The sequence below is a fragment of the Amblyraja radiata genome, chromosome 33 (assembly GCF_010909765.2).
Source record: "Amblyraja radiata isolate CabotCenter1 chromosome 33, sAmbRad1.1.pri, whole genome shotgun sequence".
Taxonomy (NCBI): Eukaryota; Metazoa; Chordata; class Chondrichthyes; order Rajiformes; family Rajidae; genus Amblyraja; species Amblyraja radiata.
This window is the reverse complement of record NC_045988.1, coordinates 28,117,909-28,131,624: the sequence shown is the minus strand read 5'-3', so window position 1 is coordinate 28,131,624 and position 13,716 is coordinate 28,117,909. Positions and strand designations below refer to the sequence as shown.

The 13,716-nt window shown below is 45.0% G+C and overlaps 1 protein-coding gene across 4 annotated transcripts in view; it reads left to right on the top strand.

Annotated features, from left to right (window-relative positions):
• aplp2 (amyloid beta precursor like protein 2) overlaps window positions 1-13,716 on the top strand; it is a 128,154-nt gene that overhangs the window by 23,703 nt on the left and 90,735 nt on the right. The window lies entirely within an intron of this gene.

The following is a 13,716-nucleotide window of genomic DNA, read 5'->3' as shown; positions in this document are numbered from 1 at the left end:
CTGTGGGGTGAAAAATATTGGGATTAATGTAGGATTAGCATAAAATGGGTGGTTTGTACGATCTTAATTAAAGTTTTTAATTGCAAATAAAATTATGTGCATTGTTTCAGATATTTGTGTTCATGTACTTTTGAGGAGTTTCTTTTTTTTAACCAAGTATCTTGAGCTTTGGATTACAACCAGGTCATTATTTTGAAATATTTGGAAGCATCTTTTCATGTACTGCTTTTTTTGGGGTTAATAGAACTTTTTTCAGAAATGTATATCATAAATTGAGGCATACCTCATAATTTAAAAACCTTTCTAGTCAACTGATGATCTTAGTCGGAGGAAGAAATGCCATCCTTGATTGTGGCCTGCAATGTGATTAATTATTCTCTCTGAAAAAGTCTTCTCGCTGTGACTCTTTTTTAACTGGAGTAATGCTTTCTCCTTGGTTCCTATTTTGTGTTGAAACTATTTTCTGCAGTGACCTGAATACAGGTTATGAGTCCTCTTGTCAATTGTAATTGCTGTTCATAATTCATGCCACAGCACTTTTATTCTGAAGAGACTTTCTTATGAAGGTGGCATTGTTCTTTCACCAGGCTCATTTATCTCTGTCAGTTGGTAAACTCTAATTCTTTCCGAAATTTGTTGGTATACTAGAGAGCACAATCCTCTACCAGCTTCAAGTAATTGTCCTTGGTGTGGACTTGTATCTTTTGAATCCCCATTTGTCTGGTTCAGTTTACATCCAAATCTTATCATTTGCTGTTTCAGCTCTGATTGGTTGGCTCGCCACACATGTAGGCGGTGTCCTTCGTACTAATTACTTCCTGTGTTTCCAAACGTTTAAAAAAATGCCGACTGGAATTCTGAACCAAAAATACGAAATGATGGCAACACTGAGCAGTTTGGTAGCATCTGTGAAAAAAGATACAATTAAAGGTTCAGAATAGAGCCACTTCCTGATGAGAACTGGGTCTGCCCATTTCCAACATACATAGAACATAAACAGTGCAGCACAGGAACAGGACCTTCAGCCCACAATGTCTGCGTTGAACACGATGTCAATGTAAACTAATCCTATCTTCCTGCACAAAATCTATATTCCTCTATTTCCTGCCTGTTCATACATCTGTCTAAATGTTTTTTTAATGCTACTATTGTATCTGCTTCTACCAGTTTCCTTGGTAACATGTTTCAAGCACCTACTACCTACTGTAGTGGCCTGGTCAAGGTCAGGAAAAGACCAGACGCCAGGCGGATTCAAAAGAAGCTTTTTAATTCCAACAGTCAGAGTACACACCACGACACCCTTGTCAGAACCCCTAGGGAGTGCCGTCAGGAAACCCCGTGGCAGACCAACACCCCTGTCCCTCAATCGGCGAGGGGGATGATCCAAGGAGTGGCCTACCCCCCAGGGACCGCCACAGGACCCCCCCCAAGTACCCGAGGCACGAAACGGACAGGAGGGCGTACATGGCGGCCAGCCCGGGTGCACACAACGCTCGGCCCCGGAACAGGCGACTGATCAACAAGTGCGGGGGACGAAGTAGCCAGAGGAGGAGGTACCCTAGACAGAGGCCGCCCTTGCTTATGGGGCAGCGCTACCAGCGCCGGTTGATCGATATCAATATGTGCTGGCTTCAACCGTGCAACTGAAACAGTCTCACGCCGACCCCCCATGTCCAGGACGAAAGTCGACGAGCCATGTTCCAAGACCCGGAAGGGACCTTCGTACGTCCGCTGTCCGATGTGCATCCCTGCGCAGATAAACAAACTGGCAGTCCTCCAGAGCAGAGGGTACGTGCGGACGGAAGGACCCATGACGAGAAGTGGGCACCGGCGCCAGCTTGCCCACCGTCTGCCGAAGACGTTGCAGAGCGTCCGAAGGCTGCTCCACCTGGCCACGTGCCGGCGGGATGAACTCCCCAGGCACCGTTAACGGAGACCCATACACCAACTCGGCGGAGGAGGAGGCCAAGTCCTCCTTGGGTGCGGTGCGTATCCCCAGCAAAAACCACGGTAGAGCGTCTAGCCAGTCTGGGTCAGTGAGCCGCGCCCTCAGGGCACCCTTAAGCTGTCGGTGAAACCGCTCCACCAGGCCGTTCGACTGCGGGTGGTACGCCGTCGTGTGGTGCAGACGAACACCCAGGAGGCGTGCCATGGCCGACCACAGCTCTGACGTGAACTAAGGCCCCCGGTCGGAAGTTATGTCCAGTGGAACACCGAACCGGGCGATCCAGTGCGCCAACAATGCTCGAGCACAGGTGGTTGTTGCGGAATTCTGTAGCGGAATGGCTTCAGGCCACCGCGTGAAGCGGTCCACAACGGTGAATAGATACGTCATGCCCTGGGACGACGGCAGCGGCCCCACGATGTCCACGTGAATGTGGTCGAAACGTTTCTGAGGAATGGGGAACTCCTGCAACGGCGCGTGCAGAAACCCCGTGGCAGACCAACGCCCCTGTCCCTCAATTGGCGAGGGGGATGATCCAAGGAGTGGCCTACCCCCCAGGGACCGCCACACTACCCACTTTTTTATAAAATACCCAGCCTTGTAAATCAACTTTAACCTTTAACTTTTCACATTCACACTCCAGGATTCTACGAACCAACACATTTCCATTTTTCTCCATATCATTTATTTGCACAGCAAACAAGAGGCTCCATCACTGATCATTGGGGAACACCACTTATCTCCAATCAAACCTATACCGTTATTGTGTATCCCCACCTTAATCTTGGATACTTGCCTGCCATGTGAGACCTTGTCAAATGCTGTGTGAAAGTCAATGTAGTTGTCAGATGTGAAGTATCATTTAGTGCCTTGCCCATTTCCTCTGGATCCAGGCATAAATTCCTCCGTTGACCTTGAGTGGACCTACCCATTCTCTAATTACTCTCTTGTTTATATACAGTGCATTCAGAAAGTATTAATAATAATAATAATACATTTTATTTGTTGGGCGCCTTTCAGACATCTCAAGGACACCTTACATAGATTAACAGGAATATAAACATATAATCATAGTAAAATAAATAATAAAGACATCACAGAGACACAAACTAAAAACAGAATTCAGTCCAAAAACAGAAAATCAAAAACACAATGTGAAGATTTTCAGACCCCTTCACTTTTTCCACGTTATGTTACTTTACAGCCTTATTTTAAAATTTATTATTTCATTTTTTTTCCATCAATTTACACACAATACCTCAGAGTGAAGCAAAAACAGGTGTTTAGAAATTTTTGCAAAGTAATTAAAAATAAATTACTGAAATATCATATTGATATAAGTATTCAGACCCTTTGCTATGACACTCAAAATTGAGATTAGGTTCATCCTGTTTCCATTGATTATCCTTGAGATGTTTCTACAACTTGATTGGAGTCCACCAGTGGTACATTAAATTGATTGGACACGATTTGGAAAGGCACACACCTTTCTATATGAGGTCCCACAGTTGACAGTGCATGCCACAACAAAAACCAAGCCATGAAGACGAAGGAGTTGTCCGTAGACCTCTGAGACAGGATTGTGTCGAGACACAGATCTGGGGAAGGGTATAAAACAATTTCTGCAGCATTGCAGGTCCTGAAGAGCAGAGTGGCCTCCGTCATTCTTAAATGGAAGAACTTTGGAACCATCAGGACTCTTCATAGAGCTTGCTGCCCAGCCAAACCGAGCAATGGGGGGAGAACTGCCTTGATCAGGGAGGTGACTAAGAAACGATGGCCACTGACCGAGCTCCAGAGATCCTCTGTGGAGGGGAGAATCTTCCAGGAGGACAACTATATCTGCAGCACTCCACTAATCAGGCCTTTATGGTAGAGTGGCCAGACTGAAGCCCCTCCTCACTAAAAGGCACATGACAGCCCACTTGGAGTTTGCCAAAAGTCATGAGCAACAAGATTTTCTGATCTGATGAAACCAAGATTGAACCCTTTGCCTGAATGCCAAGCATCATGTCTGGAGGAAACCAGGCACCGCTCATTACCTGGCCAATACCATACCTATGGTGAAGCATGGTGGTGGCAGCATCATGCTGTGGGGATGTTTTTCAGCGGCAGGAACTGGGAGACTAGTCAGAATTGAGGGAAAGATGAACGGTGCAAAGTACAGAGAGATCCTTGATGAAAACATGCTCCAGACGTTCTGGACCTCAGACTGGGGCAGAGGTTCACCTTCCAACAGGACAACAACCCTAAGCACACAGGCAAGACAATGCAGGAGTGGCTTTGTGAACTTGAACCTGATTGAATATCTCGGGAGGGGCCTGAAAATAGCTGTGCATTGACGCTCCTCATCCAACCTGACAGAGCTTGAGAGGATCTGTAGAGAAGAATGGGAGAAGTTACCCAAATACAGGTGTGCCAAGCTTGTAGTGTCATACCCAAGAAGACTTGAGGCTGTAATCACTGCCAAAGGTGCCTTAACAAAGTAAATAAAGGGACTGAATACTTATGTAAATGTGATATTTCAGTTATTTCTTTTTAATTACTTTGCAAACATTTCTAAACACCTGTTTTCACTTTTTCATTATGGGATATTGTGTGTAGATTGATGATTTAAAAAAAAAAAAAAGAATTTAATCCATTTTGGAATAAGGCTGAAACAATACAAAATGTGGAAAAAGTAAAGGGGTCTGAATACTTTCTGAATGCGCTGTATGTATAAAATGCCTCAGTATTTTTCTTAATATACTTAATATACATTTTTATCTATCATCCTCACAGGAACATGCTGATCCTGAATTTTAGCCTGCTTATCCTTAAAATTTTTTTAAAAATGTGGCGGGAGAGGTTTTGCCCTATAACACGAGATCCCAATCTACTCTTCCCAGTCCCTGTTTACTCGTGTGGTAATTAGCCCTCCCCCAATTTAGAGCTGAGATCCAGTGTTATTCTTTTAACCATAATTACAGGAAGTTCTGCGTCAACATTGTCGGGTTCCTAAGAAACCTTGTGTTATAGAACATGATGTTATAAAATAATTGTATCAGGTTATGGGCCAGAGGCTTGCATGCTAGCAATAAGTTATTTTCCTGCAGGATTTTCAATAACACAGCCTTTTTAATAGTCAGACTTTTTTTGTTACTGCAAGAGCACTAACGGTTGTGCGTGACATTGTTTAATAAGAGTATCATTGGACAAGTGTCAATAGAAGCGAGACACAAAATGCTGCAGTAACTCAGCTCTTTTGGCAGCATCTCTGGAGGAAAGGAATAGGTGACATTTTGGGCATCAGGCTGGTAGAGAGTTGCTTTGTGACTGGAAGCCTATGACCAGTCGTGTACCATAGTGATCAGTGTTGCGTATATAGGAGGAATGATTATTAAGTTCATAGGTGACCAGAAATTTGGTGGTGTTTCTAGTGATATGTGTAACCTGAAGCTTGAGAATAATATTAATCAGCAGCTGGATTGGGCAGTGTAATGACGGATAGAATTCTATCCTGATAAATGTGAGGTGGTGTATTTGCAGTGATCACATAAGGATAAGATTTATACCAGAAGGGGTATTACATAGATATGTAGACAATAGGTGCAGGAGTAGGCCATTCGGCCCTTTGAGCCAGCACCGCCATTCAATGTGATCATGGCTGATCATCCATAATCAGTACCCCATTTCTGTCTTTTCCCCATACCCCTTGATTCCTCTAGCCCTAAGAACTCTATCTAACTCTTTTGTGAATGCATCCAGTGAATTGGCCTCCACTGCCTTCTGAGGCAGAGAATTCCACAAATTCACAACTCTCTGTGTGAAAAGATTTTTCCTCACCTCAGTTCCAAATGGCCGACCCCTTATTCTTAAAGTGTGGCCCCTGGTTCTGGATTCCCCCAACATCGGGAACACCGGGGACTCCCCCAACATTGGGAACAAAAGAGACCTTTTGTCTGGTGTACGTCCAAATATCCATGAAGTGACAGCACAGGTAGATACGGTAGTAAAGGAATAATGTGGGATGCTTGCCTTCATTAACTGGGGCCTCAAATATAGGATCAGGGAGATCATAAAACAGTCCACACAGAGGAAAAGGATAGCTCAGCCCACAATGTCTGTACCAACCACGATGCCAACTTAACCTAATCCCATCTGCCCACCTACTATGCATGTGGCTGCCTAAATATTTAAGTGAGGATATCATATCTGCTTCTCCTACCTCCCCTGCCATCGCGTTGCAGACACATAACGCCCTTGCAAACAAAGACATGGGCCTCATAAATCTCCTTAATGTTCCCACACATTTTCATCCTGGGCCCTATCTATATCCCCATCTATATCTCTTGTTTCCCTTTCCCCTGACTCTCAGTCTGAAGAAAAGTCAAAACCCGAAACATCACCTATTCCTTTTCTCCAGAGATACTGTCTGACCTGCTGAGTTAATCCATCTTTTGGTGTCTATCTTTGGTTTAAACTAGTATCTGCAGTTCCTTCCTACCCATTCCCTCTAACATTTGACAGTTCCATCCTGGGAAAAATCTCTGATCATCCACCATGTCTATACCTCTTATTTATATATTATCACGCTGCCTCTCAGCTTCCCTGGCTCCAGTGAAAACAGTCCCAATTCGTCCAACCTCTTCTTAAATGTAATGTCCTCTATTCCAGGCAGCATTCTGGTAAACCTTCACCCTCTCCCATTCCGCCTGCAGAGGGCTGCAAACAATATTCCAAATGATTATGCAACTTTATAAAACATTTGCTTAAACCGTAGCTGGAACATTCTGTGCAGTTCCATTCACCACATTATAAGAGGGATGTCCAATGGTACTTTGTCAAATGTACATAGGTACAGAAATATAGTTTTTTTTGCATATGGTTCAGTAAAAATATTTTTATACATAGGCAAAATCATACTTGAGTACAAAAGTGTAAACACAGTGGAATACACTGAGGCAGTACAGAAGACTCACCGGAAACGGCTCTATTTTGTACCCATCAAGTTCAGAGTTGTTGGAAAAAAGTATTTTTAACTTGGCCATAAAGGCCCCTTGTCCTGGCAGCAACACTGGGCAAGAGTTGCAGGGGTTGCCTGGCCAGACAGTGCTTTGGCTGTACTCCCCCGCTGCTTCGCCATTACATGCTGCTGCAGCCGTGCCTAATCCACGCTCTTGGCCATATGGCATGGCGTCTGATCTTTCCGAGTCCCAAGCTGCTTCAGTGCCTCCAGCAGCCCACTCCACCAACGCATCCGTCCGGACACGTCGACCCACTAGCATGTCACCCCTCGCCTCATCTAGCCACCTGCATGCCTGGGGTGCCTCCCGCAGCTTACCTTTGAACATCTAGAGGCGGTTCACAGATGTGTGCGGATGAAGCATTTAAATAAAAGGATTACATATTAAGAAGAAACACTGTTTGTTTTCCTTGAATCATAGTATGCTAAGGGGAGACTTGAAAGAGATATGTAAAACATTGATGGCACATGGCATAGATATTCCCTGCAAAGACACACACAAAGCCAGAGGAGATTGGTCTGAGGTAAGTGATGGAAAATCGTGTGCTTTGGGGGAAGATCTTTTCTTAATCCAAAGGGTGGTTAGAAATGGATCACACTGCTTCAGGAGGCACAAGAAACTGCAGATGCTGGAATCTTGAGCAGGAGACTGTCTGGTGTAGAATTCAGCAGTCAGGTAGCATCTATGGAGGGAAATGGACAGATGATGTTGTGGATTGAGATCCGTCCTCTGGACTGGAATAGGGTAGGAGAAACATCCAATTCAAGACTGTGCTGGGCCCAAAAGGTAGTGTGATTGTGGATTTGGATGAGGTGGGGTGGATCTTGGATGACGTCAGGTGGGTGAGAGTGGTGGGGATAACAACAGAGACGAGGATGTAATTGGTGGACGTAACCAGAGGCTGCAAATGGTGGAATCTAATGAGAAACGGTGAAGTTTGGAATCAAATCAGGGCAATGAAGTGGGTAGAAAGGGCAAGGTGGAAAGGGGCCTGATGGGAGGAGTATTTGGATGATGGCTGGCTGTGAGGGTGCAGGGTGCAATGGGAAAGAAGCACGTGTGTAGGAGGATTAGAGTGGATAGAGGGACCTAAGGGGGTTGCCTGAATCGGCAGCATGAACATTATATTCTTTCGAGTTCTCGACTACCCAGGCAGAATTCGAGGTACTGTTCTCTTGATTTGCAATTGGCTTCACCCTAGCAGTGATGGAGGCTGAGAACAGGGGGTCAGTGTGGCTAGCACAGGTGGCCAGGCTCATCCAAGCGCTGGCATAGTCTGTACTTGGTTTAACTGATGTAGACGAGGCCGCACCAAGAGCACTTAATGCATTCGCTGAGGTTGGAGGAGGTGTACATGAATCTCTGCTTCACGTGGAAGGACTGTTTGAATTTTTGGATGGTAGCAAGGGTGGAGATGTAAGGACAGATCTAACACCTAAGTTGCAGAGGAAAGTGCCACGGGAGGAGGAGAGATGGGTGGGGAGAGATAAATGAACCAGGGAATCACAGAGAGTGTGATTCCCTGGTTCAGATAACAGTAGGGAGGGGAAGATGTGGTGGGTGAATGTGACAAATTTCCAAGTAACATGCATCCTGCCCTTGTGTTCACTTGGACCATTTCCCACCACCTTTGTTGAACCCTCTGTTTCAATCTCAGGAGACAAACTATCCATTAACATTTACTATAAGTCCACTAATCTACTTTGGTCCCAGCTCCCTACTTTCCAGTCTCTCCCCTCACCCTATTGAGGCAGATTCTCCTAACCTTTCAAGAAGCATTTTGATTGTCAGAGCATAGAAGGCTACTGGCAATCAAAACAAGCTTAGTGTAGTTAAATTGTCTGGTTGGCATGGATATGGAGCATCCAAAGCCTGCTTCTGATTCTATGACTCGGACACGAGGCAGCATCTGAGGTGAAAGAAACCGCATCTCATCCGAAATATGTTACCTCGGGCAACTGGCGCTTGTTAGTTGTAAATGACTGCAGGTGCTTGAATCTGGAACCATAAACTCAGTGGGTCAAGCATCATCTGTGGAGGAAATAAACAATCAATATTTCAGGTTGGAAGCATTCAACTATATAATTAAAAGTCTCATCTTGACCACTTCCTGTTTGCATTGCATATTGATTTTAGAAAAAAACGATGCCACTTACAGCTGTGATTTTTGGCCATCTTACTCAGAGTCCCCCTCCGCTGCGCAGGACGAGGATTTTTCCCATCGATGAAAAATAAAAGAGTTATTTGTGTTTAAAAATGTTGAGATTCTCTCTCCTGTCAATCACCGCCATGAAGGCCACGCCCCTTCTGGTGGGAGGGGTTGGCTAGCTGTGGGTCTGGGGCTGCTGGTGTTGGGGTTGGCGCTTCTCCAAGCTGGGCATAGGGGCCGGACATCTCAAGTGGGGGGGGTCCGGGATTGGGGATGGTCCAGTGGCGGTTCGGTAGCGTTTGCGGGTCTCTTTCCCCCGCCCGCACCTGCACAGTTGGCCCACCTCCATTTTGAGATCGCTATTTTGACTCGCGTCACAACGGCGATCTGTGGCATCACAACAGGGACCCGTCAGCCACGCCTGCGCTGTTGGGGGAGTCTTGCCGGGCCGGAATCGGCATTTTCACTGAACATCGCCTCGTGTAGGTGAGTGGTAGAATATTGCGTTGGTCTAGTTTGGACTAAAAGTGTAGAGGAGTGGTAGCCAATAAAAGAGATGAGGGGCAGGGCAAGCAGTAGGAGGATCGAAGTGAGGAAGGTTGACATAGGAATCTCATTGGGAAGGAAAGGGTGAGAATAGTGACAAGGGCTCAGAGGTGATAATCCATTAGGAAGCATTGAACCTCTATTCAGGGGATAGGGTGACAAGATGGGTTAAAGGACAGTGAGACAAGGGGACCCAGTGGGTGTATGGGCCAAAGGAGTGCATGGGCGAGGGGAAAAACTGGATGATAGGTGGCTGTTGTTTAAGAAAGAACTGCAGATGCTGGAAAATCGAAGGTGGACAAAAATGCTGGAGACTCAAACTAGGGGGCTGGGGTAGATTTAAAAATAAGTGTGTTTGGGAGAAACCTGGGTAGATCAGAAGGGGAGGGAGAAAGGGACAAAAACAAAACTCAGTTAAATGCTCTGATTGGCATGGACACGAAGCATCCAAAGGTCTGTGTTTGACTCTCTGATTCTATGGACTGAGACGTACGAGGCAACATTTGTGGTGAAATCGCGCGCCACCGGCCTGTCGCGTAACTGACTGCCAAAGTGGGACAGGCCCAAGACGCAGGTGCGATGCAACGTCTTACCTCCAACAGCAGCAGAAGTAGGCAAACGATCGCCGAGCTCGGCCTGGGGCTCACGGCCGTTGCGGTCCAGATCCGCCCCCACTTCTACTCCCAGAGAGGGGCCAAGTAAATTGAAGATAGACACAAAATGCAGGAGTAACTCAGCGGGACCGGCAGCATCTCTGGAGAGAAGGAATGGATGACATTTCAGACTGAAGAAGGGTCTCGACCCGAAACGTCACCCATTGCTTCTCTCCAGAGATGCTGCCGGTCCCACTGAGTTACTCCTGCATTTTGTGTCCATCTTCAAATGACGTCACACGCTCCAGACGACTGTGCGGTCGAAGGAAGTCGCGCGCTACCTTCGCGGGACCGTCACGTCTCAATGCGTGCCAAGGACACGCAAGTAGGACAGGGGCTTTAGGATCCGCTGAGTTAATATAGGAGATAGTTTGTCGCTCCAAGCTATGAGTTTGGCTTCAAATCACACACCATATTTGTTCTGAAATACTCTTGTTTCCTTTTTCGTTACTGTTTGCTACCTAAAATGAATGTGGGAGAATCTTAACTACATGACTTTCAATGATTCAAGAAGGCAGTGTACCTTTTTGGTAATTATCACTAATGCCAACATCCTTTGAATGATTGAAGGAAAAATAATATTTGGCTGATCATGCATGGCCTCTTTCGTCTGCTGCACACAGATGCTCGCTTTCATCTTGGTTTCTCTCCATTGCAACTTTAATTATTTGGGATCCAAATTTAATTATTTAGATTTCCACCTCTGCCTCCATTTGTTAATGCTGTTAACTGCTGTTTACTGATCTGGATGCCTGCTCTACTTCTCAACGACTTGATTGCTGAAATATTCCATTCAAAGACAGCAGATCCTTGATCTTGCCATCGTTGACCTTATTATGTATTGGGGCAACAATTAATCCAGAGATGCCATCTGAATCCTGATTTTTTTTTTTTTTGTTCTTGATGTTTCTGCACCATATGCTGATTCATTTCCAGGTCCTTTCCAGGTTATGAATGCCCGACTCATGTACTGCACCGTCTTACGAACGAGCATTTGGGGAAACAAGCGGGCTGGATTTGTTAGGTGTTGTCGGGCTGCAGGCATCTTCTGCTATGTGGGCACGCAATTTGTGAAAATATTATTGCACCTTGCAGACAAATTTGAATGGCTGAATTAAATGCAATTACATGTTGCCCTTGGTTGTCCCATGTTTTTATTTTTATATTTTCTGTCGGGCGGCTGCATATCCGACGTGAACTGTTCAGGTTACGAACAGAACTCAGGAACTGAAAGAACCCCATAATAACCTGGGGAGGAACTGCAGTTTGAAACGTCAAAGGACTCCAATGTAGCAATTAATCACTGTTGTGGAATATTCAGGAGTTACAGAAGACAAAGCAGACCCGTGAGAAAGGATGGATTAGTATTAGCTGCAATTTGCACAGTCACGGCTGTGACATTCCAGCTTGGACCAACCTGAAACTGTTTGCATTAACTGATTCATCTGCGGGTGACAGACGGCATGTACAAGTGTGTTGAAAAATCTTTCAAGGAAACATATTTTGTCTAGATTTCTAATGAGGTTAATAATGGCAGCACGTTTGCACTAAATATATTTACTATTTTTTATTTAAATATTAAATATATTGTTGGTTGATATGTTATTTAGTAAATTAGTTCCAAAGCAAATGGGCATTATGTAAATGCTAACAGATTATGGATGAATTATCTCACTACTGAAAGAGAAATGTAAAGAGCAGATGTATTTTGAATACAATTTCAAGAATGAGATTGTGGGTGAATTTTAATGGCAGATAGAAACCTTCAATTTTGTTCAACGAAATACAGATATAATATAGAGGACAGACTTACAAGCTCCTGTGCGGGAGAGGGATGATATGGATTGGATTTCATGTAAGCAGGCTGGCAGTGGACTAATTGAGAGGTCAAATCTAAAGGTGAAGAAAATGTGATTAAATGATTTGGAGCAAGTAGGCTGAGAAGATCGGATAGATTGCACTGGGAAGCTGAGTTTGGAGGTGATTAAGGGCATCTAAGAATTTTCAAACTGTAAATTTCATAACAATCTCGGTACTCATCAATGATCTTGAGAACAATATTTCAATATACAATAGGTGCAGAAGTAGGCCATTTGGCCCTTCGAGCCAGCACTTCGGGCCATTCATTGTGATCATGGCTGATCATCCACAATTAGTACCCCGTTCCTGCCTTCTCCCCATATCCATTGAGAGCTCTATCCCTTCTCCCCATATCTTTAAGAGCTCTATCTAACTCGCTCTTGAAAGCCTCCAGAGAATTGGCCTCAGCTGCTTTCTGAGGCGGAGAATTCCACAGATTCACAACTATCTGGGTGAAAAAAGTTTTTCTGCATTTCCATTCTAAATGGCCTACCCCTTATTCTTAAACTGGCCCCTGGTTCTGGACTCTCCCAACATCGGGAACATGTTTCCTGCCTCTAGCGTGTCCAAACCCTTAATAATCTTATATGTTTCAATAAGATCCCCTCTCATTAGCAATATTACAAAATTTTGAGATTTTAAAAATCAAGTCTGCAATTTAACCCACCAGATTTGAATAGGCTGCAGAAAAATCGCATTTTACACCCGCCCCCCTCTCAAAGGCGCCAAAGTCACGCACACGGGCAGCGACAGAACTGCAGCGCCGCTGAAGGTATGTTTTGTAACATACCTCCTCTCATCCTTCTAAATGGCAGTCACCTATCTTGACTGCTGCCATGGGTTCTTCTTCCGTTGTTTTAGACAATCTGATCACAGCTGCCTGTACCACCTTACCTACGAGGCATATATTGAGGGGACACAAAAAATTTACGGACATTGGTCATCTCAGTTATTTTTTGTTACCACATCTGCTGGCGATCCCGGTGGAACAATGGGATCTCCTACCTTTTCCCGGTGTCTTTTGGTCTTTTTTCATCACCTTGGCAATGTTCTTTCTTATCTGCACCGTTCCCTCCTGGATCGCCTGTTTCTTTTCCTCAGGCCTCCCTCTATCAGTAGGATCAGATTTCGCCGATCGACCACTGTTTCCTCCCATATTCTATTCACAAATCTTTTAAAACAAAAGTTATGTTTTCGCGGAAAATGTCTTATAATATTCGATTTACAGTTTGCATGCACCGGTTTTACCCCGTCCATAAACCTCAGTCACCTTTCAATTTCTATAGCGCGCTTTACGGTACATGCTCCCATTTATCTTCTCCGCCATCGTGCCTCACCCCACAGGCCTCTTGTCTCAGCGTGAGTCACCGGCCATATAGCTAGGTTGCCGGGGCTCTCCCTTCTCTGGGACTCTGGGATGCCCCCGTCCCTCTTTCAGTGGGGACTATTTTATCCTTCCCTTTTATTTCCCCTTGCATTAGTTCGAATCCCGTTACAATTGGGATACTGACGACTACGCCAAATTCTGGGGAAGAAATTAATTTAGAGGGAGATTAA